Source organism: Cucumis melo, chromosome 10, assembly GCF_025177605.1.
Source record: "Cucumis melo cultivar AY chromosome 10, USDA_Cmelo_AY_1.0, whole genome shotgun sequence".
Taxonomy (NCBI): Eukaryota; Viridiplantae; Streptophyta; class Magnoliopsida; order Cucurbitales; family Cucurbitaceae; genus Cucumis; species Cucumis melo.
The window spans coordinates 19,389,207-19,416,751 of NC_066866.1; the positions used below are offsets into that span (position 1 = coordinate 19,389,207).

The window sequence follows — 27,545 nt, forward strand, 5'->3', positions numbered from 1 at the left end:
CAACAATAGAATGCATTTTCCCATAGCAAGCTTACAAACATAACAATTATTTAGGAAAATCATTCGTAAAACATATCATTCTTTAATAAAAGATTCATAATGATTCTATTTATAAAAGCTTACTCAAAACAAGCATTTATTCATAAATCGTATTCAGCATAGGAAGCATTTAACTGTAAATAACAACTTATAGAAATCACATTAAAATCTTGTTTTGTTACCCACAAACATTTACTCATTTATAAAAATCACTCAAGAAAATACTTAGCCTCAACTCTTTCCTTCTTTGCTTTTGGATTCCCCTTATTGCCTAGTGGTTCTCTCGATTGGCCGTTCAAAATTCAAGACTTCCCTTTGACATCTTTGTCTAAGAATGTTGACACTTCTGAACAACCTTTTTCCTTTGGCCTTTGGTCCGATTTATAGCGATCTCCTACATCCAAGGGACACTTCCATGCTTTACATGAGTAACCTTACTAATTCATCGAGCCATGCAGCCAACCCAAACTCGACATGTATGTTAACCATCAGCGATGATTGGACATTCCCTCGAGATGCACATCTTATCTTCTTGGGAAGCTAAACTCTTTAAACGTCAAACCCTCATATCTTCTTGAGATGCAACAGACGCTTACTTCCTCTCAGCGAGTTGTCAAGTTATCTTGATAAGACACTTCCTCGTCTCACTTTCATAGGCATATTTCTTCGCACATTACTATGCTAAACACCTAACTCTTGATGTTCAATGTTGGTTCTTCTTCACCAACTACTCTTCTTACATTGCTTGCCTATTCGAGATAGAACTTGACATAAGCATTTCTTTTTACGTTGCCTTTCTCTTTTGGTATCCTTCCTTGTGGGAAGTCTCATACTTATCTGGAATAACTTTCTCTCTTCGGATCAAGTCCTCACATGAGATAATTTCTTATGCTAAATAATAAAAAAGGAGTAATTAAGATATATGTCTGCCATACAGAACAACTACGTAAAAGATACTTACAAGTAGAAAATATTTTTCCAAATTGACAATTTTGGAAGTCAAAATCAACACAATGTTTAGTTCTATAAACTTGGTTGATGACTTTGGTAAAACAAATATTATTTTGCCTAGAGGAATAAAATTTACAAATGATAATGTATTGTTCCCTAATCAATCAAAGAGAAATCTACTAAGTTTTAAAGATACACATTGCAATAATGGTTATTATATTTAGATTGATAGAAAGAACTAGTAGAATATTGATAAAGTTGTTTGCTCAAATACGATTAATTGAACCATATGCAACAATGAGCCTAAAGTTCATGAATCCAAATATATTTTCTATTTGACATGACATATTAGATCTTTCGAGGTCTATAATGATGAGAACTATTATTGAAAATTAACACGTACATCTATTGAAGAGCCAGAAAATTCTTTAATCTAATTAATTTTATCATGTGATGCTTACTCTCAACACAAATTAATAATTAAACCATTACCAACAAAAGTGATAGTTGAATCACCTACATTTTATAATGAATTCATAGTGATATACGTGGACGTATTAGCTCACCAAGTGGGCCATTTAAGTATTTATGGTTTAATATACGCATCCAGCAGATGGTCGCACACATGTGCTTATTATCAAATCGAAACTTTGCACTTGTAAGATTACTTGCTCAAATAACTAAGTTAAATGCACATTTTCCTGGTTATACAATAAATAACGTCCGACTTGATAATGCTAGTGAATTTTTATCACAAGTATTTGATAATTATTGGTCAGTTAGTACAAATGTTCAACATCTTGTACCTTATGTTCATTCACAAAAGTGTTTTAGCATAATCAATTATAAAACATTTGCAATTAATATATTGCTAAATGACCTACATTTATATAGGGACGTGTTATTTTGCATGTTGCGTGACTTGTATGTATTAAGCCAGCAACTTATCACAAGTACTCAACTATACAATTAGCACATGACCATGAACCAAATATTTCTCATTTTTTAATTTTTGTATGTGCAATATATTTTCCAATTAATCCACCATAATACATTATGATGGGTCCTTAGAGGAGGCATAAAGGAGGCTACAAATATCTCTTGATTTGATATTCTCCATCAATTCCTAAATATCTTGAACCCCTTACGGGTGATATATTTACTACACGATTTGTTGATTGTCATTTTTAGACAAAATTTTCAACATCAAGGTAAAAATTTCAGAAATTGAAAAAAGAAATTCTATTATATGGAACACATAATTATTGTCTCATTTAAATCCCCATTTAGATCAACGTGAACTTTGAAATTAAGAAAACAATTCATTTACAAAATATAGCAAATCAATTAGTAGTGCATTTATAGATGTAAAGAAAGTGACTAAGCCACATATACCAATTGTAAATATCCAATCAAAAATTGATATTCCAACACAAAAAGTTGCCGTTAATGAATCTGGAACACAATAAAAGTGTGGTGATTAGTGGGTTCCAAAGATAAAAATCATCGAAAATTAAATAAAGTAAATACCTCGATTAAGGATATGGATGCTCTATAAGAAATCCAAAATTCAAACAAGAATATTGAGGAGGATAAAATAACTGAGGATAATAATGAGATAATTTCGATAAATTATGTCATGAGATGAAAAAAATGAAATCGAACTAATATAGTTAGTGACAATATTTCCGTATAAAATATTGCTCTTGATATTGTATTTTAAAATTAGGATCCTAAACCAAAATCTATTTAACAATGTTGATAGAAAAAAGATTGGTTCTTGTGGAAAGAAGCAACTTAGACTTTCAAAAAGTAAAGCTTTTACACCAGAAGTCGAAACATCATAAGGTGACAAACCTGTTGGATACAAATGAGTATTTATGAGAAAAAGAAATGAAAATAGCGAAGTCACTAGATATAAAGCAAGACTAGTTGCACGGGGTTTTTCATAAAATACGATATTGATTATGAAGAAGCATATTTTTGAATGGCGGATACAATTGAAGGGATAAAAGACCATTTCATCGAAAACAATTAACAGAACCATTAAACTCAAATTTAATTGAGATTTATAGAAAAACCAGTGTATTGAAAAAAAAATACAGAAACTAAATTACTGTAACCTAAATAAATTTAATTGTTAAGCATGCTTCATACAAAAAAATTAGAATACAAAGAAAAAGAATACTTACTGTAACGACCCAACTCCTTATACTAAGTCGAAGTCATTACTAATTAAAAGATAAGTAAAATTTGTTAAATTTAAAAATAGAAAATAAAACAAAACCTTAAATACTCATTAAAAATCACAAACAAAAGTATGTAAAGATAAAATTAAATAAAATCCTAACTCGGACCCTATCTAGTTTTTAAGAAGAAAATAAATAAAATGAAATAAAATAAAAAGTGCAGCTGCTCAATGTCATAATGCGAAAGCAAAAAGATCCCTATGGCTCATCACGGTCACTTCTTGTCATTCGCCAGCTTTCCTCTGCCCTTACCTTTACCTCTACCTGAAAAATTAAACAAGAAAGAGTGAGTATAAAAATATACTCAGTAAGGGACCCACTATTAGTCTCGCTAGGTGCCATTTAACTTCTAATTAGAGTCCTGTAAAGTGGTACCCCTAAACTTGCACGTTCCCGAACACGTACAATCTTCGATTTCCGTAGAAACATATCTGGTCTTCAGTGAACCCAAACGAACACCTAGGACAACTGGTCTTTAGTGTTTCGGAAGGAAACACTAAGACAATCGGGCTGTGAGTGACCCCATCGAGTCGCTCATAATCATGTCTATGTCTATGTCATACTGGACTGGTGATTCCATCAGACTACACAGTCATAAAAGGTGGTGATCCCGAAGGACACCCAAGTAGGTACGACTCTAGTAGTTAAAGCTAACAGCACAACCTAATCATAGCATGTAACATAACATACATTATCATAAGCATGACATAAGTATCGAAATGAAACATTGTCATCAAGGACATAACACAATCGTCATTATCAATATACTCACAGTAATAAACATGATAACAACTATCATCATCAAACATCTATATAATGACAATCATTGTCAATAACATCAAGATATACATTTTGGCTATCATTTATGCATAACCATAAATACATGTGATCACTTAAATTCAGTTTGAGAGTCTAGTAGAATATCTTACCTGGAGATTAGCTCAAACAAAAATTATCCTAATAGTCATGGCCAAGCTTCCTAACAGTCAAGTCCTAAACACAAGTGAACCCAAATTTATCCTTGGTTTAGGCAAAACCCACAGCTCAAGCTTCCGGATAAAGTCTAACTAAATCATCCAAAATTAATTCAATTAGGGTCCAAAAATTAATCTTTTATGGGTATGCCAAAAACCCAATCAAAACTTACCAAAATTATAGGTGAAAAGGGTAAAATAGGCTTGGAGGCTCAAAAATGGATAGACGGCTCGACTCAGCTCAGGCTAAGGCATGTGGATGGCTTGGCGACTCGTACAGGCGCACGCTCGGCTCAGACATTGGTTTGGTAGCTCGCGCAGGCGCACGCGGCTCGGACTTCACAAGGGCAGCTGGAGTGGCTTGGGTACGGCTTTTGATGACTCGGGTGGATGTGTGGCTCGGGTTTGTGGCGTCCATGGATACAACTAGGTGGAGCTCCGACGATGGCTCACACGGACCAACAAAGACAGCTGCCTACCCGACGATGTTCGACTTGGCGGATCAACTTGCAGTGGCTGACGAAACACGAACGACGGTCGGATGGGCTTCGACAATGATGCACGAAATGGCAGACGACGGTGAGACTCGCCTTGGATCTGCGGTTGAAAGCTCGGGGTGGTAGATCGACTCAGGTTGTGGCTACGCGGCACAAATCTTGAGCACAGGTTTGGGTAGGGGCAGCGACTGACGACAAAGGAGAGCAGCGGACGCGGTGGCTGACGACAGAGAAGAGCGGCAGACGCAATGGCTGATGAACAGAAAAGTGGCGACAACGGAGGTGAGCAGTGGTTAGGGTTGATGGAAAATTTTTAGGGTTTTTTTAGGGTTTGGTTGACAAAGATGATGGGTTTCTACGCATCTCAATGCCTATTTAATAATAATAATAATAATAATATTATTATTATTATTATTATTATTATTATTATTATTATTATTATTATTATTATTATTATTATTATTACTATTATCTTTATTTCTCTCTCTACAATTAAAAACCCACCAAATCTCCTTTTTAAACTCAAATTTCCCTCTCTCTCCAAACCAAATATCTTTATCTTACAAAAATAAATATCCTACCTAATTATATAATCCACATAATATAATTATTTTACCTTCAAAATTTAATTAATCATACAATCAACTATATATAATTAATCAAATTTTCTCAAATACAACCAATTTAATTCATAAACTCCAAACACTACAACAATTATATATTTTCCTAATATCTAATAGAATCCTATCTTCATAAATCAAATAAATCAACCAATTAACCAAATAACACCCAGAATTACAAAATTTTCAAAATTAAACTTAGAATACTTAAACTTGAAATTACTTACTTTGGGGTGTTACACTTACGTACGTTGAAGTCTCAGTATCTACTATAACACCATGATTGAGTCACCATCACTTGAAAACCTCCCTAAACTCTGAGTAATTGAGATTTGGGTTTGTAGGAACCAAAAATGATTTTGGGAAGAAGTGATAACTGGTAGAAATACAAGTCATTGTAGCATTTTAGGTAGAATAATGAAGCATTAACGAATTACAAATGTGCTTCTCGCATTACAAATGTATCTACTTTGCGCTCTTTCGAACACTGCATAACCTAGAAACACTTTTCCAACTTTCTAATCCATTTTCAGCTTGTTCTGGCTCTATGGTTCCCACAAACTCTGTTGCCCCCAATGCCTTTAGCCTTCCCATTCCATACTTCTTTTTTGATTATCGTGACAACCCATCTATCAATCTTTGTGTTACTTTATATTATAATGCTTCCTCTTACTCTCTCCTTGCATATGGGTTAACCAAATGTGCTTTTGAATCTATTGTGGGCTCAATTGTACTTGATGATCTATTAGCAGCTCTTCTTCTTGGCGGCATAATTCAACCGTTACTACCTTCATACAAGAACAACTCAAATACTTAAATTTTTACCAAAATAACTTATGTGGTGCCCCATACTTCTTTTTCGGCATAAATCTTCTTCTTGGTGGCATAATTCTACTATTACTCCCAAAATCACGCTCTGATACCAACTTGCCAAGTTGTGCCCCACAAGCGACCCTAAACTTGTTGTGCAAAATAGAACGTGACTTAAAAACTTTGAACTTTAAACAACTAGGATACTAAAAACTTAACAGAAAAAGCAGAACCTCAACAACTTTAATAACACAAACCACTTCTTTATAACTTAAAATGACGCACTTTACAATAGTACAAGATACAAACATTCTTAAAACAGAATCTTAACAAAGAAATGCTAAATGCTTTCACAGCCTTCAACCTTTAATGATCGTTCAACTTTTAATCTGATCGCTTAGCTCCTTAAAAAATCAATTAACTTTCAACCCGATCTCTTAGCTCCTAAAAGGATCACTTAACTCTTTACAACTTGAGGTAGGTGAAAACTCAAAATAAAGGTCAATGAATTAGTGTGTGAGACTCGTGCCTAAGAAAGGATAAAATTTGATGAAGTGCTAGAAAGAATGCGTTTTGACTTGAGTTAGGTGATAAGAAACATGCATTTGGAGTTCAATGCAAGATAAAGGGAAGGTGAGGAAACCTTAGAACACGGACTGAGTTTCTCCATGAACTGAAGACTAGGTAATGAAGAGTAAGAAAACTTCTAGGAAATTTCTTAAAATTTCTTAATGGACTACGTGTAGAAGTTTAAGCTAAGCATAATTTAAACATTAAGCTTTTAGGTACACCACTAAGAGTAGGAGCTGGCAAGTTATCAAGAGCTTAAGGGATGACTAATCCATTTTTGGACTAATACAAATAGAGGAAGAAGTTAGATTATTAAGGAATGTTACTCTAGGAATTTGAAGTGAAAAAGAGTAAGTGTTAGCTAGTTCAAGGCGTTAAGAAGAAAGCTAAAATAGGTGTTTGGCAAGAAGGAAGAGCAAGTTGTGAGTGAAAAATGAATTTATTAAAGTGTTTTCAAGCCATTATGCATAGTTAAGGGTTAGTAAAGAATTGATTTATTCTCTCATGTTCTGTTAAGTTGCTTTACATCGCCCTAAGTATAAATTTTAGTTTAGGTATAAGACAGACAATTAAGCAAAGCTTAAGGACCTCAAGCTATCATTTTGACGTTTAACACGTCGAAAATGCTCAGTCATATCGCATCTTGCATTGCTTGCAAGCGCTACGTGACATAGTGACTGATACTTTTTTTAAACCTTTTTGGGAATACAATTTATAATACATTTTCATTTCATTATACAGGTAGCACCACATTCCTTTAAACATAAATCATAAAAACAAACATTAATCTTACATATTCCTTTCTAGCAAGTACATGAACCATTCTCTATGCTAAGACTCAACATATCCCATTTAGATTACTGTGATGTCCTTTTCATCAACAAAAAGGCAAAGCCCGAAGACTGCTATCCTACCTAATAGGCCAGAGCGTGAGCGAAACGAGGAGAGGGCCCGACAATCATACCACCGCGGTCGAAAAAGCGTGTTCCCTTCAGATAAGACGCACCCTAGGACCAAGGCAATGTATACATGGCTCAAGATAATCTACTTAGGGAACATAAATATACAAATAATCGAAAAATAAGGAAGGTATATACTATCTAGGGAGTAAGACTAGAAAGATTATGATATTTGGGAATTTCAAAAAAAGGAAAGAGATCTCAAATTTTTCCTCTCAACGATTGAACAAAAAAAAAATTACATGAACTTAGATTAAGAAAATATTGAGATTTCTATGCAAGGATTCGGACACATCCAGGAATAATCATGGTTCACCCTTCGTTGCTCAGGCCACTAAGCTCGATACACTCCTTTTATGCATTGTCCAACTTTACTCCACTATGAAGTCCTTTTCTACATGGTTACCTTTACTCTTTATGTGCACATAATAGCTAGCACATTGATAGGAATATGACTAATGGTTTACTCTCAATCCAACCATACAACACAATCAATGAACTCTAGCTTTGAAACAGAACACTAAAACTTTCTTCATAAGTCAAGCTTCCATAAACAAGAACGTATTAATACATGATTCATAAAACATGAGATTAGAAAAGAAAAGTTTAGAAATCTAGATTTGTTTTTTTAGAAAATCATTCACAAACTTAAGGTTCCTTTCTTTAGAATGCTAACTTCAACCCATTCTTCTTCCTTAATAGCTTCTTCGTAAAACAACACCTAACTTTCTTCTCTTTGAAATCACTGAATATTACCCTTTTCCTTCAATCTTTATCTCTTATTTATTTTAATCCTAACTTGAATTAGTCATCCATAAACCCTTGTAAACTTGCTAGCTTAGGCTTACTTGAATTTTAAGTCTTTGCATGTCTAAACACCTGGAATCCACTCATCGAGCACTCAACTCATGACTATCCTTCAACTTCCAATGTCAGACCATTTGTTTAGTTTTTTAAACGACCGTTTAACTTCTTACACAATCATTTATCTTTTTACACAATCGTTCAACAAAATAATTCTTCAAAACTCTTGTTTACCAAAATTGACCATTTTATTCAAGTGCATGTCTTATAATAAAGCTAGGCTTTTTGTATCACTAGTAGATAAAAATAGTTTGTGTGAATGCCATAAAGGACTAACATGACGTCATCATCATAAAGCAGCTTTTTCATAGAATTAATGCCTTGCGTGCATTGTGCTGCTTGCCCTACCCTGCGCACCCTTTATAGCATACCTTGCGTGCATGTGCACAACCTGAGTGCATCCCTTGTCGCTCTGCTGTGCCATGGTCATGTCGTGTGCCTCCAAACAAGCACAATGACCTCTGAACAATAGAAAACCATGCTCATCACACCTAGTCATGCTTGACACTCTATAGCCTTTGTTGCGTGCTGTTCTTAAATGCTTCAGCTTGTCAAGTGCCTTTCCTACTAATGTCTATAGCCACATGCCTTCTCGCAATCAAGCTTTCCTCACGTAGGCTTGACAGTCCAACTTATGCTTACTAACCTCTTAGGTCATCTCGCCAAGCACATATTTAATCGTTCTTGCCTAGCCATTAACACCAATGCTAACCTCTAAATCATTCTTCTCGCCTAGCAAGTCCAATATTACCAAGCCATCTAAAATGCCTAGACTTTTCCTTAGAGATTATTTAGTGTCATTTTGGCCGCCCACCTAACCTCTAAACGCCTAAGACTTCTTCCTTTGAACACTTAGCCAATTTTTCCTAACTTTTTCTTCCTTAATCACATTTTGTCTTATCTTTGCCAAATCTTAACAAGTTCCAAAGATCTAAGAATTTTAGGATTTCACACTAACACTTCTTGTCAATCCTCGCGTATAAATAGAAGGTTGCATCTTCAAGAACAAGTGTACGAAAAACCATCGAAGAGCAAGCTTTTTTAACCTCCATTTCCCTTCTGTGTTTTAGGTGAGAGCTTAGAACAGAGATGTGAGAGTTCCCTTTGAGCTTCCCCTTAATGTCCAGGTTAAAATAAGAGCCAATGAGTATAAGAAATCGTACTTAGCGGCTCACCTCATTTCTATGTACCTTCATTTGTAATTTTTTGTTTGTATTCGTAATGTAGATGTCACACCCCACCCTAAAAGTCCTTCTATGCGACCAAGTGGGGACGTGACCACCTTGAAATTCTAGGTTGATCCCTCAGTGAGATAACACGTAGAATAGCTATCTACGTCCCTCCATTGTTTTGATCGACTTATCCCTCTCTTGACTTCATTCATTTGAGTTCTCTATGTAGTGAATATTATCACTTGTAGTTGTTGCATAGGTTGAATCACCTTCAACTATGTCCTCTGGTATATCAACATTTGTCATCTCTTTATTAATGAGGTTGTGCAGTAGACAACATGCCAGTATCATGCAAGTTTGGAGTTAGATAGAATAGTAAGACTTTCCTCGAAGGATTGCCCATCGATCCTTTAATAAACCGAAAGCTCATTCAATAACATTCAGTGCAGAAGAATGTTTCATGTTAAAGAACTCTTTTCCTGTTGAATGTGCATTTATCGCTCCATGCCATTCCTGCAGGTGGCATCTTGCCCTTTGTATGAAGCTAGAAAACCCTCAACGTTAGGGTACCTGACGTTGCTTAGGTAGTAATACCCTATGAGCACATCACATGCTTTAAATGTCATAACTAAGGAGGGAAACATTATACTTCAAAGGAAAATGTATATGTAGTTATCGAGGGCACCTTCAGGCCATTCGATCTTGCAATGGCATCCCGAAGGATGCATGAGTCCTCAGCGGATCCTTCCTAGCCGTCTAATATGAAAACAAAATCTCTTTTAGTATCATATATTCCAAGGACATTTATGGCAACTTTGCCCTTTTGTGTTCTATATCTCGACCAATTAATTTCCATCACGTTCACCTTGATGTACGTATCATCTAATGCACCAAGACAATTCTATGTTGTATAAACAACGATGAATCAACAAACCACAATTTAGAGCCGTTGAAGTACAAACTTGGTTTATAAAACTTGAACCTCAAACCACCTCCATCGTGGATCTATGCAACGTTTGTCACTGGTTGTGGTTTCTTCAACAACTCGTCATCCATGCGTAACACTGTCAATAGAACTAGGTAGAAATGTTGTGAACTTGTCTCACCGAATCCTAGGAACTCCCTTTGAATCACTCGATTCTTCACGTCGTGTGCCAGTACATGGAGGAACATTGCCACCATCTCCTTGAAATCGATGATTTTTGTCGATGCTAATCCACAAATGGTCTTAAGTAGTTGGCATAGAATGGCGAAACATCTTCGGTCTATTCTCATATTTTGACGACATACTAGTTCATACTTATGGATCATGTAAAAGTATGCTAATTGTCGAATTCTATGCCTAATGTCAGGAGGTACATGAGTTATCCTCTTGTTGTTATTTAAGAACAACTCCAATGATAGTAGTAACTGACATTGGGATGTTATGAACGCAATAAGAAGGGACCCAATGTCTTGTTCATCCATTAGAAATTCAATAGCGATACCTTGTTGAAATAAATACCTCTTTAAAGTTATTGAAAAAAACAGTGAGATAATCAATTAAACCTTCAGTTAATACTATAGCTATAGACTGTTGTAATAGCTAGAGGGACAGCAGAAGAGGTAAACACAAGAAACTTTGTTAACCCAGCTTAGCCAATGATGCCTACGTCTGGGGAGCTACGCACAACCCTGATGAGTAATTTTATTAAGATTCACACTTCGTCAAAATACATTGATACAACAGAAGACTTTGTTCAACTATATGACTATTTGATATGACAAACAACTGCAGACTTCAGGCTCCCCCTGAATATATGAGTATCCCTTCTCAACGTTGTCTGACTTTAGGCTCCCCCTGTCTTCATCCGTGAATCTCCTCAACAATTCCTTCATACTCTTCTAATGAATACGGTGATCACGCAAATCACCATCTCGTCCTTATCATTACTCATCAATTAATATCAACTTAGATCAACATGCTGATCTTATAGGCATAAGATCATACTGCCTTTTTGTTCCTGCAGCTTCTGCAATCAATTCTTCGTTAACCTTTAACCGTGAATGATCTTTTTAATATTTTTCGCCCACGAACACTGTATTCCAAAACCTTATTTATACATATAAGATTTATATGTATAAATATTATTTCTTCAAAGATAATTAGCAAGATTCCTAAAATAAAGAAGAATGTTTTATCTTTTTGGAATTAAATAAAGATAATCTCATAAAATATTTTTGACAAAATCCCTACAAACTCTCCCTTTTGTCAAAAAGAGAAGATTTCTTTTCAAATTCAAGTGAATGCATCTCAGAGACTTCTCATAAAGCAACATTCAGAAATCGTCCATATTCAACCACATAAAAGCATAGCAGATCAACACAATCATCATTTCATTTCTTTACCTTGTAGTAAGTATTCAAAACAACATCTGAACTGCACATCTTCAGCATAAACAGCAACATAAACAGCTTCAGGATATTGGCTTGCAATAACTACTCTTGCCCCTTATCTTTACAACTTCTCCCCCTTTGAATAGAAAAGAAATACTACTCCCGATCTGAAGCACTAGTGTCTTCATGTGACGTACAAGTAAATCAACCTCCAACCTTCTATCAGATAGCAAATTTATAGATGTAGAAAGAGCTTGAGATTCAGCTGTAACGTATTAATTATTCTGGAGGCTAAGTCACGATAAACAAAGAACCTTTTAGCATTCTCATCTACATCATTAGTGTCAAACAGACGAGGGTTCCTAGAAGGTCCCATATCATGTTCTATATTAGAAACATGACTTCCCTGAAATAGCCTGTAGCTTAATGACAATGTTTTTGAGTCAGGATCAGGAGCATCATTTGGAGTTGGGATATCAGCATTCAGATGAACCATATATCAACAAGAACTCAACAAACACCATCAAACTGACAATAGTCAAAACTAAACCCATTGCAGAAGTCAAAACATACACACTAGAAACTGCATCACTCGAAGCATCAAAACATAGGGCACATCACAGAAACAAAATATACATTTTTTTTAACCAAAACAGAATAAACACATCTACTACAAACTCCTTAATCCATCAAAAAACAAAATTTTAGCTTCTCCTTTAGGCGGCCCATCATAATCAACTTTTTGCACAAAACTCTTCTCCCCCATAAAAGAATGTCTACTCTTGAGATTGATCAGCTGCACGGCCAAACTGACAATATAATGTTCCTCGAGATAAGATAAAAGCCAAATCATCAATAGATAGATGCGTAGACTAAGAGCTATTGTGTTTTCGCTATTGTGTTTTCTCTGGATTTCTCTATCGCCTGAAGTTTTTTAGAAAAGTAGCTCTTTGTTCCAATTTCTTAAAAAAAAAATATTTCATATTCACCCTACAGCCGTCAACTCCCTCATTCCCCTTTTTATTTGTCACTCTCATCCCCAATTAACTATTCTAATGTTAAGTGAAATTCAATGCATATCAAAGTATATATAAGGTCGTTACAATCAAGCACAAATATGTTTAGAAATGAAATTTATTGCTAAGATTAGGTTGCACTTACCTAGATTTGCATCAACAAACGGAATTTGAATTTTACCTTTACTTTTTACTGTAGTTTGGTGGGAAGTACAATTGTCGAACCCAAAAGAATGGTGGCTAAGTAAGTTTCTTGAAATTAAGCTTCAAAGAAGTGATGTTAGTAGCAAAAGAAAAGCATTGAAGAGTGGAAAAATCAAGTAGAACTAAGACTTAAGAGTGATTTAGGATGTAAACTCGATTCATAAAAAAATGTAAAAGTTGAACTCTTTATGAGAAAAATGAGGGAAGGGACAAAGGGCACTAATCAATTCTTATCATTGAATTTAGATGATTATGAAATGATTTTTGCTCAATTAAAAGAGGTTCTTGATCAAGATTCTTGCAAGATCAACTTGTTTGATCTTGTAAGAACTTTGATCAAGATTTCAAGAAAAGAGACAATCACCTCAAGCATTTAGTGTGTATCCTTGCAATAACAACTAAAGCCTAATCTTGCTCTTTAATGAAAATCAAAGTATCTTTCATACTTCTTTTGGAAACAATTGGCAATCAATGAATTAATTGGATTTAATTGTTCATAATAGAATTGATGCAATCAAATTTAAAAATTACCAAGAACAAGGGAGATTCATCTAGCATTAATCAACTTCAAGATTTGACATGTTGTAATCAAGAATTAGATTAAGTTTTTGCGTAGACAAAGGTAATCAAAATGAATCTTGCATTAATTTTTCTTACCCAAAGTATCTTGCATACAAAACGTTGAATCAAGAGATATATCAAGAATTAAATTGACAAGAATGCTTGTAATTGAAAGAATGAATTATTTTTTATAGAAGAAAATTAGGAGTTCAACAAAAACTACAAGAAATACAAAGAGTTAATCATATCTAATTAATAAGAAAATATAAGAGAATAATTTTCCAAGAATTGAAAAGCCCTAAGCCCACTTATCTCTTGGTGTTACCCCTCAATCAAAAAATAATTCTGGAAATTAATTGAGAGAACAAAAAAAAAAATGGAGGAGTAATTTCTGAAGTTTAAGAAAGTTTTAGGAGAATTTGAGGATTATTGGAAAGAAAATAGTGAATCGATGATGGATTATTGATGAATTAGAGCTTATATAGAAAATATCTGGAAATAACCGTTGCCAAGGCTCGAACTTGAAACCTCAAGGCCATTCGCGCTTCAATTGATGAAAAAAATCAGTTGCTTTCGGATTTTTGCTAAATATTTACGAAAATGCCACTAAAATAGTCTTAAAAAAGTAATTTGCGTTGGAATCGAGGAGGCGCGCATGACCAGAAGTTGACTCGTGGTGATGGAAGAGTGGCAAAGTCGGATTAACACATGCGCGAAGAAGGAATTTGAATAAATTTGATTTTAATTTGCGTCTAGTGGGATTTGAACCGATAACGTCTAAGGCCCGCGAAGGGGAGGATTAAAACAACGTCTTTACTTTAAAATCCAGAAAATAAATGCTTTGCTTATGGTTCGATTACGTGACGTCTAAGTTGTCGACGCGAATGGTGGCCGACACATGTCACAACTTTTTGAATATTAACCAATTTGCCTCGTTCTTCTTTGTTTAGACTCCATTTTAGGTGATTTTCATTGCGTTGGGTTCGTATCAAAGTCTTCTTTCATATTATGCACAAAACAAATATCAAAATAATGAATATATTTATACTATGGAATGAGAATAGGGTACAAATAAATGGGTCAATAATTACTCCAACACCTATGGTTGTATTAGTTTTGAAGTTTCAGCAATAAATAGTATATGACATGTGTGGAATCGTTAGAGTTAGGGAAAAATTCTACAATTTTGAATAAAGTCATTGGAAGATTTTTTTTTTTATTCATTGAGTGGAAAAATGTTTGCAAAAATCAAGACGACAGATATTTGAAACGTTTAAACACTATTGTGTAGTTAAATTTTATACAATTGTTTCGACCTAAACCATACTCGTAATTCTACCATGTTGTTCATCTATTCCCTAATTTTGTTCCTGACATAATACAATCACGACCAAATGTTGAACATTTCAACATTGAAGTTTGATTATGGTCTCCTAACTTAGGTATACGTATGGGTAACAATTACATTATGCTAAAATAGGGAAAAGAATTTTTTGCTAAACTATTCATATCATAAACGAGCGCTTGTTGAATCTATAGTAAACAATACGTAGTACAAAATAATGTATTAAATAAAGAAATGAGTTAATATAATGTCCAAATATAAAAACTGTTTCACCACAACAATTTGTGTGCAAAATTCGAATAAGTATTACAGTATTGTGACCAAAAAAAGTGTGAAAGGAACGAAAAAAACATTACATGAAGAATAACCCGTATACCTCGGAAACGAAAATGATTAAATGGAGTAACCTGAAACAATGAACGAAAAAAATTAGTTTAGAACACATTTCACTAAAATACAAATTTAAAACAAAATGTACCAAAAGTTGTGATAACATATACTGCCTTAACCGAAATTTGCCCTTACAATTTCATAAACTCATACGATGAAATATGTAAGAATCAATAAATAAAGTAAGAAAAAAAAAAGTAGCCTCAAAGTTATGAAATTCGTTCAAGGATATTGAACTATAATTTCCACGAAGTAGAATTTTATGTAACGGAAAAAGTGACCTCACACATGCAATGCAAAGGAAGCAATGACAAATAGCATGTGTATGAATAATTTCTTCTTCATACACATGCTTTCAAAGTACAATGCAAGCGAACATGTAAGAAAAAAATGCAAGCACACATGTAAAAGAAGAATGCTAAGCATACGAAAGAGGTACAAATAGAGGGATAAAACAGAGGCATAAAGCAGGTTATTGTGCGATAAATAATTGATGCAAACATGTAAAAGAAGAATGTTAAACATACGGAAGATGAGATTAAAACAGAGGAAAAAGACAGTTGATAGAAAACGAAGTACAATGCAAGCAAACATGTAAGTGAAGAATGTTAAACATACCAAATAAGTAAAAAAACAGAGGGAAAAGCCAGTTCATACAATGTTAACTACAATAGAAGCAAACATGTAAGAGAAGAATGGTAAACATACAAAAGAGGTAAAAAAGGAGGGAAAATCCAGGAAGACCGAGGATGCAATGGAATAAGGTTCTTGCGTATTATAGTGAAGGGATGATGGTAATAAATTAGAGCAGCAAGCAGTAAACAACCAACAAGTATCCCAAAAAAGAGGGGAGATGACCATTACTGTGACAACAAACATTAGATGAAATGAAGGAATTGACCCATATCAAAAGAAGAATAACAGTCAAACATGAGTTTTGCAGACCTAATAGAAAAATTAGGCAAGTAGATATGTAAGACAACACTCTGTATAGCAGCACAAGTACACAATAGGTTTTAAAGTATGGACCTAAGGATAAATGAAATGTGGAAGAGAAATAATTATGAGCAAACATCAACAAACTGACAAAGTTGCAATGTAGTAGGTAGTAACAAAATTGGAAGGAAAGAACATGAAAAATGTTGCAATGAGACCAAAAGAAATAGGTCCAAGAGAATACACCAGAACCAAACAAAGAAACATTTTTTGTACCACCATATTCTTGAAACTAATCTGTAGCTAACTTTGCACAACAGAGCGTATAGGATGGAAGAAAACAAAAAACTAAAAAATTACTTAATTTGAAAACAGAATAAAAACACACAAATATGCAAACAAAACGCAATGAAAAATGATTCAGAGATTGACACATGAGGATCTTATCATCAGCTACACAAACCGGAGAAAAGACTAATCACCCTTGCTGTGATTTGCTGATGCCCCTATCGAACTCTTTTGCTGTAGCATCTATTCAATTTATGTTGTTTGGGTGTAGGCCCTTTGGGTCGAAAAGAAAGCTATGAGAAAGTCAGAGCAGCAAGGGGAAGTTGGAGCCGCAAGTGTTACAGCAAAGCCACTAGAGAGAGGAAGGTGAAATGTTTTGGAGGCAACGCGTGAAACACAACAAGTCAACAAAACCACAAAAAGAGGAAAGAGAACCATTTCGGAGGGAGTATCGAAACGCAACCATCAATGAAACGAAAAGGGTTTCAACGACGGAGATGAGATTTTGGGGATGAAAACGCAACGACGATGGAAGAAAACAAGATGCAAAATGAGTGTAGATTTGGAGAGGAAAAGTGGGGAAAAATGTTGAAGTTGCTACGCTTTGAAAGGGAAAACCAAAGTGGAACGGAAAGGAAGAACAAGATGAGTGGATGTGGTTGCTTTTCGATGGATTTTCGGATGGATTAAGGAAGGATTAGTTTACGACCAGCTAAGAAAGGGTGTTGAGGGGGTTATTAGAGGGATTATCAAAGGGGTTGAAAAGGGATAAGGAGGATTAGGATAACCCTAATCCCTCTCTTATGCTAACCCACGACTCATCCGCATAAACCCCCCTCCCCCTAAACAGACCCCTATATGTTGAAGTTGTTGTTAAAGGACTCTGCGAGAAGAAGAAGCGTAGGTGTATTTGGGGTTGAGGAAACTAAGTTTTGTGAGTGTTTTCTTCTTAAAATAATTTACTTATGTTTAAAGGTTTTCCTTTAAGTTTCTAGTTATTTGAAATGATGATTTTTCTTCAAATGTTTCCAAAGAAATTTTGAATGGCAAGTTTATGTTATGTTTAAAGTATGCTTAATTAGCTTCAAATGGTTGTGACATGGTGTTCAAACCACTAGTGTACTTCCTACCAATGAGCTAACGAATATGTGCACATAAGGAGTAAATGCAAGAATGTAGAAAATGATTGCATGGTGGAGTGAAGGTGGCCAATGCATAAAAGGCATGTATTGTGCTTAGCGGCGTGAGCAACAAGGAATGAATCAAGATATTCTTGGATGTTGTTGGTGAAAATGACATCACATTTGTCTAAACGCAAGATGATGAGTCTTAGTGTAGGGAATGGTCCAGGTTCTTGGCGAAAGGAATGATTTATGGCTAATGTTTACGTGAAATGATGTGTTTATGCAATTTGATCTAAAAGATGAGCTTGCAAAATGTTGTATTTATATGATTTGTATTCCAAAAAGGTTTTCTTAAAGCCTCTCTAAGTCTTTTAACTTATATTTTAAGTTCCACCTTGTAGAATTCAGGCGTTAAGGTCAAGTAAGGAAGGGAAAGAAGCTGCAATGTGAGAAGAGACTGCCAGGTGTTTTGTTTTTAAAGTTTGTGTTCTTTGGGGCATGTAGTTTTGGTAAATAGAGCTAGTTTTGTCAATTGGAAAAGACCAACCAGTGCAACAGAAGTACGTAGTTTCTTAGGTTTGGTAGGATACTATAGACATTTTTTGTGAGGATTTCTCACAATTGGCATTACCCTTGATAGCTTTAACAAGGAAGAATGCTAAGTTTGGGTGGTCAGATAAATGCGAACAATTTTTTCAAGAATTAAAGAAAAGATTAGTCACGACACTATTCTGGCACTTTCTATAACAGGGAATGACTACGTGATTTATTGCGACGCTTTGAGGCAAGGATTAGGTTGTGGGCTTATGCAAGATGGGAATGTAATAGCTTATGCTTCAAGGTAGATGAAGAAACATGAGTGTAACTACCTTACCCATGATCTTGAGCTAGCGACAGTTGTTTTAGCACTGAAGATCTAAAGATATTATTTGTTCGGGGAAAAGTTCCATATTTTAACAGATTATAAGGGTCTGAAGTATATTTTTGATTAGAAAGAGTTAAATTTGAGACCAAGGCGATGGCTAGAACTCATTGAAAAGATTATGACTGTATAATAGAGCATCACCCAGGCAGGGCTAACGTAGTAGCAGATGCATCAAGTAGGAAGTCAAGACTTTCAAAGAGTGCTTTGTGTGGTATTCAAGTATCATTGTTTACTAAATTAAGAGGCTCCAAGGCAGTAGTAACTACGGAGGACTCAGGAAGTCTCTTAGCTAAATTTCAAGTCAGGTCTTCTCTGGTAGCTGAGATTGTGACAAGACAGTTAGAGGACAATAATTTGTAGAAAAAGCTTGGAAAGTACAAGGAAGGCTTAGAGGTGGAATTTGAGCTGAGAACAGATGGTGCCATTGTTAAATAGGGAAGATTATGTGTTAAAAATATTAGTGAGCTTAAGGATGCTATTTTAGAAGAAGCTCATAGTTCAGCTTACATTATGCATCCAGTTAGCACCATCGTTTGCTAGTGTTTGAGAGGAAATAGGAGCATATCACTATGGATTTTCGTTTTGGATTACCTCGTACATCTAGTGGACATGATGGTTTATGGATAATAGTAGCATACTTACCAAGAAAGCACGATTTATACCAGTTAGAGTGACATCTACGTTAGATGGGCTAGCTAAATTATATGTCGACAAGATTGTGAGTCAATGTGGAGTGCTAGTATCCATAGTTTCAAATAGGATTTCAATGTTTACTTCTAAATTTTGTCCTAGTTTGCAAAAGGCAATGGGAACAGGGCTAAACTTTAGTACATCGTTTCATCCCCAGATAGATGGTCAGTTTGAGAGGACCATCCAGACCTAAGAAGACATGTTGAGAGCATGTGTCCTTCATTTTAAGGGAAGCTGAGGTACACACTTGCCAATTATGGAGTTTGCTTATAATAATAACAATCAGTTTAGTATCGGTATGGCATCAGATGAGGCTTTATACGGTAGACCATGCAGAACACCTGTGTTGGAATGAAGTGGGAGAGCGAAAGCTAGTAGGTCCTAAGTTGGTTCAAATTACGACAAATAGTATTAAGTTTATCAGAGAAAACTTGAGAATAGCCCAAGATTGACAAAAAGGTTATGTAGATAGGCGATGAAGAAATTTAGAATTTCAATTTGGAGATTAAGTTTTCTTAAAGTTATCTCTGTGGAGAAGTGTTATTCGTTTTCGAAGGAAAGGTAAGTTAAGTCTTAGGTATATTGGACCTTATCAGATAACAGAACGAGTGGGACCAGTAGCCTATAGACTTAAGTTGCCAACAGAACTGGCCCGGATACATGATGTTTTTCATGTATGCATGTTAAGGAAATATATACCAGATCCATCACATGTGTTGTGAGAGCAACAAGTTCAGTTGAAAGAAGATTTGAGTTATGATGAAGAAACAGTTTAGATCCTTGACAGAAAGGAACAAATTTTGAGAAACAAGACAATTCCACTTGTAAAGGTTTTGTGGAGACATCACGAAGTGGAGGAGGCAACCTGTGAACCAGAAGATCAGATGAAGAAGAGATACTTGACACTTTTCAGTTAAGGACACCCAAATTTCGAGGACGAAATTTTGTAAGGGGAAGGTAAGTAGTAAACCCGCGTTTCTCTTTGGATTGTGTTTTTAATAAAAGAAAAAAAGAAAAGAAATAAAAAAATGGAAATTAATTATATATTATTTTTTATATTTAAGTGTTTTTTTTTAAAAAAATGTATAGAAGGAAAAGGAAATATTATATAAGTGAATTAAGAAGAATGGATGAGAAAAGGAAATAAAGCAAAAAAAAAAAAAAACTTTCAGACTCTTTTTATAGAGAGGAACTGGTGAGAATCTGAGGAAGAAGAAGAAGTTTTCTCGGTTCTGAGGTTGAAGAAGAAGGTGAAAAACTCAATGAAAGTTGCAGCACTTTTGATGGTAGATTTTAACACACACTGCACACTTTTGGTTTTTAATTCGGTTTGATATTCTCAAGGAGAACTAGGAGGTGAGGTTTGCATTTCCTTAAAGCTAATTTATTTTTGAACAATTTTCGTGAAGGAAGCTTGAGCCAATTCTATTGTTAATTGGGTGATATTGGACAGAGAAGACAGAGCAGGTACTTTCCACGGAAAGTCAGACACCCTCGGTTTTTTTAGTGTTCCGTTGTGTACATATTGGGTTAGAATCTCTATTTAATATGGTTGGAAGGCTTATTAAATTTCTTATAAGTGTATTGAAGATGTTGAGAGCCAATTATGACTAAAAATGTGTTAATTACAGGGACAGGTTGAAGAGTGCGTGTTTTTATAATGGTTTTGTTTCGAGGTATTTATGGGATTATCGACTAGGAATTTGGTTTGCATGTCTATAGGTGAATTATGGAGGACATAAAAATGAAGATTTTGCCATAAAGAATACTCATTGTGGTTAATTATTGTGGGTGTTATGGTCATTTGAAATTTGTACTGAAAACCTAAAAAATGCAGAGTGGAATAGGGTTTTATTTCTTAAAATTTGAATTCGTGAGCGTCATTTTTAGTGCGAAATGTTAAATCTATCTTTAGAAAACCAGAATATTTAGGGTTCTAATCCTCGATTTAGTTGTTAACAGGCCGAGAAGAATTAAACCAACGATCTAGATGAAGACAATAAGTGACAAAACCAGTTTTGAAAATATTTTCAATAACTATTATTTATGATTAAATGTTTTACACGTTTATTTATGAGGCTATAGAAATTATTTGAATTCCATCACTATTTTTAAGTATAAGTTTTTAGACTAGATTTCTTAATGAAAATTTATGCTAGCACATGAACATTGAAAGTCTGGAAAGTATTTGAACCACAGTGTTTCAACCAAAGCATGAATTAGCAAGGTTTGTTTTAAGAATTACAATTTTTCAAGAACGAGCTAAGTAAATTTTAAGCTTTATGCAAGATAAAGATAAGAAAACATGCTTTAATATTTTAGTTGATATATGAAATTTTTCATTGACTACATGACTGAGATCTTGAGCATGAGACTAGAGGATACCATATGCATACATATTATTTTTCATTATTGATGTTGAGTATAATCAGTGACAACAAAGCTATCGTGAGTGTTGGGTGGGTCCCACTACGTCATAGAGTTAATAAACATTGGTTGTACTGGGTGTGTCCTATACAATGTAATGATATCATGTTAGTTGTAAATGTCATGCTAGCTTTTATAAATATACATTTTGAATATTTGAAAAAGTTGCTCTTAAAATACTTATGGTTGTATAAAATACCTACCTAACCATCTACCTATAATAGGTCCCCACTTTCGAGCATCATTCTAAGTTCCTCAATAATAATGAAACTTATAAATGCAAAAAAAAAAAAAAAAAAACAAATAGGGGAATCATCAAATGACAAAAAAAAAAGGCAACCGTAAGAAGATCTCATGAAAACATAGAAAAAACATAAAATCATGGTTGATATGTCTGGCTTTAATAGGCATGTTGGTTGTGGGCCCAAAAGTAGCAGCGGAGACAAAACATCTTAAATTTCTCAATCCTTGCAATCAAACTTCTCCACCTCCAACTTACTCTAAATTGGAAGTAGTGGACGAGGCAAACCCCTACGGTAGAGGTAACTCTGCAATCAATCGATGTCGTCGAAGATGAAGCATAGACTCTAGATGTGTAAATGAGGAGAATTGTTTATTAATGGAATGTGAATGATTAGATATGCTAATTACGAAAAGAAGTGTGGGCCAAGAAGTATCAACAAAGACAAAACATCTTAAATTTCTCGATCCTTGCAATCAACCTTCTCCACCTTCAACTTGTTCCAAATAGGAAGTAGTGGAGGAAGCAAACCCCTACGATGGATGTGGCTCTGCAATCAATCGATGCCGTGGAGGATGGAGCATATAAGAATCAAAAAACAATATTTGACTCTAGATGTGTAAATGGGGAGAATTGTTTATTAATGGAATGTGAATGATAAGATATGCTAATTAAGCAAATATTTCAAGGAATTAAAAAAGATAAGTTTTAGAAATCATGCTTCAATACTTCTCATAGAAAATGTGGAAAATAGGATAATAGGTGACTTAAATGTTATCATATCTAAAATTCAAAATATTTGCACAATAATTTTGCAAATAAGAATGCTTGTGAGGGCACTTTAGCAAATCTATCTACATTGTTCGGTTTTTGCATAACCTCTTCCTCTTACTCCCCCTATTACATTGGGTTCAAAGGTCGTCGTTGTTCTGCCAAAGGAGATTGTTGCTCAAGAAGTGAAGGTTTGGGAGAATTCTCTAGTGAGGTAGTTTGTCAATTCAAAAATGCCCCGTGTTGTCATTGAACGCCTTATACAGAAAATATGGGTAAAATTTGAAGGCCTACAGTTACGATCCTTGAAAACGATCTCATTTGTTTTCAATTCATAAATCCAAAATCAATAGACTGGATTCTTTCTCGAAGCCCCTAACATCTTGGGTGAATACCCACACTTCTTTGAAAATGGTCTCCACGAATTTTTCTCGAAACTTTTGTTTTGAATTTTGTTCGTGTATGGATTAAAATGGGTAGGATCCCTGTGTAATTGTGGACTAAAGTGGGTCTTGCTGTGGTGGCTAGTTGTTGAGAAACATTGTCACACCCCCTCCCGGACTACCTGCTATCTTAGACCAAAAGATGGCGTGAAGCCGACGAACAACGCTTTTCTGTACCTGTATCTGTCGACTCTGCTTAAAACTTTCATGTGATGAACTTGCCAATCTAGTATATAAACTATTATACATGCAACAAAACACAGCGGATCCTAGGCTAGTCAAAAATATCTAGTCAAACACATACATGAAGTGTACCTCAAAATTTATCGATTTCACGAGTAAACCTAAAGACACCTTAATCAAAATATAACCAACAAAATTTTCACAACTACAGCTCCTAAAGCTTATACAAACTGTGGAGTATCTATAACATACAAGGTTGTATATACATCACAACACTACAGACTCTATGCCCAACTCAAAACACGTACTGGCAATCGATAATGAAGCTTCCGCAAACTAAGGCAGTCTATCAGGCACCGGGAATTCGATCTTTACCTGGAAAATGGGTAAAACATTTCGGAAAGGGTGAGCTATGAAGCTCAGTGAGTGACTCAGTTTAAAACTATGAATTTAAAGATAAGAGCACGTAAAAACTTTACACATATAAATCTGTTTATACAAGACGTAAATGTAAATGTGTAGTAGTAAGAATAGCTTCCTTAAATACTCAGCACGTTCATCATTGAAATCTAGCAAGGCATATCAAGTATATCGAAGCATTTTAACTAACATGACGAATCTACGTTGTGTAGGGTACACCTAGTACAACAACGTTTACAAGCACTACGATGTAGTGGCGCCCGCCCAGCACTCCCATCGTCTTTGTCGTAGTGGGGCCCACCTAGCATTCACATATTAATAAAAATTGGACTCACTTCTACCCTTACATAGACCATACTCCACTAGTTCTCTTTAAGCTAACTTGTCTTTCAATTATTTACTTTCCAGTTTCTTGTTACAGCTAACCGCTCTACCTTAATTCCCATGGAGCAAACTGCTCTGATACCAAGTTGTCACACCCCCTCCCGGACTACATGCTACTTTAGACCAAAAGATGGCGTGAAGCCGACGAACAACGCTTTTCTGTACCTGTATCTGTCGACTCTGCTTAAAACTTTCATGTGATGAACTTGCTAATCTAGTACATAAACTATTATACATGCAACAAAACACAGCGGATCCTAGGCTAATCAAACACAGCTAGTCGAACACATACATGAAGTGTACCTCAAAATTTACCGATTTCACGAGTAAACCTAAAGACACCTTAATCAAAATATAACCAACAAAATTTACACAACTACAGCTCCTAAAGCTTATACAAACTGTGGAGTATCTATAACATACAAGGGTGTATATACATCACAACACAACAGACTCTATGCCCAACTCAAAACACGTACTGGCAATCGATAATGAAGCTTCCGCAAACTAAGGCAGTCTATGAGGCACCGGGAACTCGATCTCTACCTGGAAAATGGGTAAAACATTTTGAAACGGGTGAGCTATGAAGCTCAGTGAGTGACTCAGTTTAAAACTATGAATTTAAAGATAAGAGCACGTGAAAACTTTACACATATAAATCTGTTTATACAAGTCGTAAATGTAAATGTGTAGTAGTAAGAATAGCTTCCTTAAATACTCAGCATGTTCATCATTGAAATCTAGCAAGGCATATCAAGTATATCGAAGCATTTTAACTAACATGACGAATCTACGTTGTGTAGGGTACACCTAGTACAACAACGTTTACAAGCACTACGATGTAATGGGGCCCGCCCAGCACTCCCATCGTCTTTGTCGTAGTGGGGCCCGCCCAGCACTCACGACAGCATCGTTGTTACGGAGTACACTCAACGTCAACAACGGAATCTAACCAGTATGCACACGGTAATCTCTAGCCTCAGGCTCATGATCTCAGTCATGTAGTTAATGACAATTTCATAAATCATCTTAAAATATTAAAACATGCCTGCTTATAAATTTTACACAAAGCTCGAACTTTACTCAGCTCTTTCGTGGAAAATTGTAGTTCTTAAAACAAAACTTCATACTAATTCATGCTTTGCTTAAAATATTGTGATTTAAATACTTTCCAAACATTTAATATCTACATGCTAGCATAAATTTCTTTAAGAAATCTAGTCTCCAAATGTATACTTGAAAATAGTCATGAAATTCAAATACCTTTCAGGGCTTCGTAAATAAACATTTATCGCATTCAATCATAATAACAGTTATGGAAAATATTTCAAAGTTGGTTTTGTCACTCACAGTCTTGGGCTAGATCCTTGGTCTATAAGCTCGATTTAATTCTTCTCGGCCTGCCAACAACCCAACCGAGTATTAAAACTCTAAACATTCTGGTTTCCTAAAGATATACATAACATGTCGCACCAAAGATGACGCTCACGAAAACAAAGCTTAAGAAATAAATCCTATTTCAACAATTCTCTAAAATTTCCAGATTTCTAACATAAACTTCAAAGGACTATAACTTTCTCAATACTTAACCAAAATGAGTGTTCTTTATATCAAAACCTTCATTTTGAGATCCTCTAAAAGTTACCGGAAGACATATAGATCTGATTTCCCGTGCATAAACACATATAACCCTCAAAACAGAACCACTTCAAGAATCGCGCGCACACGACCTCTTTAACTTGTCCCTACAGTTTAACTGCTTTTTAGTCGTTTTTGGTTTACAAGTTCTTCATAAAAGTTGTAGTAAATTAAATAAGATTTCCAACCATACCAAATAGAGATTCTAACTCCACCGATACATTCTTAAATACAAGAAAAACAAGAGACCTCTTGATTTCGAGTGAAAACCAACTGCCCTGGTTTCTTCATGAAAAAGCACCAAATGAATAACCGAATTTGCTCCAACGTTCTTCATAAAGTTTGTTTTAAAATGAGTTAAATTTCAGTAAATGTAAATCTCACCTCTTAATTCCTTTTGAAGAGTTCAAACTGAATTAAAAACCAGTGATGTGCAGAAGGAACTAAAATTCAGCCATGGATACACTTTGCTTGAGTTCTCCTCCTCTTCTTCAACCTCAAAATTCTAGTAAAATTTCTCTTCATCTTCCAAACTCTCTCTTAGAAGTTCTCTGCAAATTAAAGAAGGAAAAAAAAATGGAAGTTGGATGTCTTCAAAATTCTTGGCGGTGAAGGGAAGAGAAGAAGAAGAAGAAAAGAAAAAATGAAATTTTCTTCTCCTTTTCTTCTTTTTATACTTTTTTTCTTTCTTTTCTTTAATTTATTTAATAAAACTATTTAATATATAAATATATATTTACACTTAATTTCCATTTTCTTTTTTTTCACATTTAAAGAAATTAAACCAAGAAAATATCGGGTTTACAACTTACCTTCCCTTTAGAAAATTTCGTCCTCGAAATTTAGAATGTCCTTAACTAAAAAGTATCGGATATCTCTTCTTCATCTGATATTCTGGTTCCCAAGTTGCCTCCTCCGCTCCATGATGTCTCCACAAAACCTTTATGAGTGGAATCGTTTTGTTTCTCAAAACTTGTTCCTTTTTGTCGAGAATCTAAACTGGTTCTTCAACATAACTCAAATCTTCTTTTAATTCAACGGGTTGCTCTTGCAACACATGTGATGGATCTGGTATATATTTTCTTAACATGGATACATGGAAAACATCATGTATTCGTGCAAGTTCTATTGGCAACTCAAGTCTATACGCTGCTGGTCCCACTCGTTCCGTTATCTGATATGGCCCAATATATCTAGGACTTAACTTACATTTTCTTTCGAAACGAATAACACCTCGCCATGGAGATAATTTCAAGAAAACTTGATCTCCAACTTGGAATTCTAGGTTTCTTCGTCGCTTATCCGCATAACTTTTCTGTCGATCTTGGGCTATCCTCAGATTTTCTCTAATCAACTTAATATTGTTTGTCGTAATCTGAACCAACTCAGGACCTACTAACTTCCACTCTCCCACTTCATTCCAGCACACAGGAGTTCTGCATGGTCTCTCGTATAAGGCTTCATATGGTGCCATACTG

General features: G+C 34.9%; 1 long non-coding RNA gene across 3 annotated transcripts; it reads right to left on the bottom strand.

Annotated features, from left to right (window-relative positions):
- Positions 1-22,994: 22,994 nt before the first annotated feature.
- On the bottom strand, positions 22,995-26,666 carry LOC127151332 (uncharacterized). Of its 3 annotated transcripts, none has more exons than XR_007824235.1 (4): positions 26,452-26,666; positions 25,780-25,829; positions 24,762-24,975; positions 22,995-23,786 (listed from the first exon to the last, which is right to left on the bottom strand). It is a non-coding gene; the product is annotated as an uncharacterized LOC127151332 (long non-coding RNA). The 3 variants fall into 3 exon arrangements; XR_007824233.1 differs by having other exon boundaries at positions 22,995-23,757; positions 24,733-24,975; XR_007824234.1 differs by lacking the exons at positions 22,995-23,786; positions 25,780-25,829 and having other exon boundaries at positions 24,757-24,975.
- Positions 26,667-27,545: the final 879 nt, after the last annotated feature.